Here is a 2452-nt window from a genome sequence, read left to right as displayed (position 1 = left end):
AGGCCTTAACTGACGCTGAGGGGCTTAACTCCAATCGTATACATCATTCATCAGTCGCCAAAATCTATGACCTGGTTTTCGGAGACTACCTATAACAACGATGGCGTGTCTCCAAGTTGGTAGTCTGCGAAATCATGGACGTTCTAAAAACTTCCAGATAATGGGCTATGACGTCTAAATTAGTTGCAGACAATAAAGATTTTAGCAGTTTTGTAGTTGTCGTTTTCATTGATAGTTTTACAATGCACACTGTAATGGGTCGACAACATTGAAATCCGATCTTTATGGAGGCAAGGAAAGATTTGTTATTTCATACTTAAGTTCAAGAAACCCGTCACCGACGTTTCTAGGCGTGTGGGCAGGGCATGGAGTTTGCTGTATAGACAGGAAAAGGAAGGGTGTGTCAAACGACCCATATAGTAAATGACTTCCGGTTTTTTGGGGGTTAAAAAAGTTATCCCGTGTCGAACTTTGTACGGGAAAGTAAAATTCCGAATTAATATTTTCTCAATAAGTTATCTTCTTCTTCTTCAAACAATGGAAAGCCCATGATGGAAAAACGACAGTATTATGAAATGGATTGAGGAGAATCTGAGTCACAGACAGCCACATCTGAACTTTCTAAACGTACGTGTGCTATGTATCTGAGCTTTCGGCCAAAAGGCCTTCTTCTAATGTAGGAAACACACACACTCGCACAAACACAATTCACTACTGAAGTGGCTGTTCTTTGCCGCACGTTGGACGCCAAATCAAGTGGCTCTTCGTGAGGCGTATATTTGTTTATTTATTTATATTTTTCTCGTTTGTTCGGTGTCTAGAAGCACGCGTGAATGTAATTGTGCGGTCCAATATGCAAAAATTGATAAATTATTTTTAGTTGAAATCTATCATTCAAAGAAATTTAAATATAAGCTATGATTTTTGACTTTTGAGTCATTTTATTATTTTATAAAATTATTTCAAAATTTGTTTTACTTTTAGGTAACTCACAACTGAGCAGTAAAATCATCAAACATAATGGACTGACTTACTTCCAAGAAATTTACTTGAGAATGAAACTATAACAGGATTATAATTAGCCTCAGCGTATTTGTACTTTAAGAGCGAGGACTCAAATATTGAAATTATTGTGGACCCACACAATACTCGAAGAATACTCCTGTTACCATCATATTCAGGCTGTGGCAGTCGAATCCTGGCTCTCGGCGTAAGCTGGAAAGTAGAATCTTAAAACTAATGTTGATCTACTCTGCGGCTCATTGCTGTGAAAAAATGTCTGTTACATGTTAAAGCGGGCGTTCCCTGCGCTTCCGCTATGATTTAGCTTTGTAGGTCGGCGCGTAATGGCGTCAGTTGAAGCTGCGGGCGCTAAAATTGTGGAGCTGTAAACGTCTTAAGAAAAAATAATTCAATGCAAGGAACATGACAGAGGGCTCACTGTACATCGAAATAACTCACATATAAACTTTAACGTACAATATTAACAAGGTCAACAGTATAAATGCTTACATTACTTTCGTGGTACAAGATGTATGCTTCGTGTTACTAGAAACAAGCGAAGAGAGAGGAAGAGAAGAACAATCTAGGACAGTCGTTCTCCCTTGTTAATAGCATAGAAGTTATTACATTTAAAGAGTTTACTCCTTGATACTAAGATTAAATGTAATATTTAATGTAATACAGGAAAAGTTTACGCCGTATATGCGATCGATGAAACACATAAGGTTCGTGTACATTTATTTCGTCACGAAATACATTCCCCGTTCTAAGCATTTAAAAAAAAAATATCTTTGCGACACAACTGCCACTGGGACAACACCACTACCTTTGTCCCGCATCTGCAGAGTGTTGCCATGGATATTAATGGATTTAGTATGCTTGGTTTAACGAATGGCGTGATATCTTTTCAGCCACCACCCTGTAAGGTAAGGGAAGACGGCACAATCTTAATAGAACTGCATTTTTCAAGAGCCTTTGGAATGATCAGAGTCGTTAAAGGACTGAGAACCTGGAATTACTGTTTAAATGCACCTGCTTCATTAGCTGCAACATTGCAACAGAGTTCACGGGGAGCTCAAGTATTTCGACAGGACATGGAACACAGTGTACTGAGAACAAGCGAATTAGTTTTCTAAAATAGATCTGTTCTGTGTTTGTTACTTTTTGTGTCGGATGCTGCTATTCACTTATCGTGCACTAAGAGAAGCTTAGAAGCTCCAAGATGTAGACCATACTTTTTATTGCAATCTGTATCAGCAATACGGTAAACGGCCCAGGGAGTTGACTTGATAGTATATTTACTTGTACTTTGCCCATAATAGTCTTGACACTGTACACCACTTTGATGAGTAATCATGGTTTGATTCCTCATGAAACTATAACAAAAACTGCCGTTTGCTACATAGTCCCTGTCAAATATCAGCAGGAGGACTGCAGTATCACCTGCTTT

This window comes from Schistocerca serialis, chromosome 4, assembly GCF_023864345.2.
Source record: "Schistocerca serialis cubense isolate TAMUIC-IGC-003099 chromosome 4, iqSchSeri2.2, whole genome shotgun sequence".
NCBI lineage: Eukaryota > Metazoa > Arthropoda > Insecta > Orthoptera > Acrididae > Schistocerca > Schistocerca serialis.
This window is presented reverse-complemented; position numbering follows the sequence as displayed.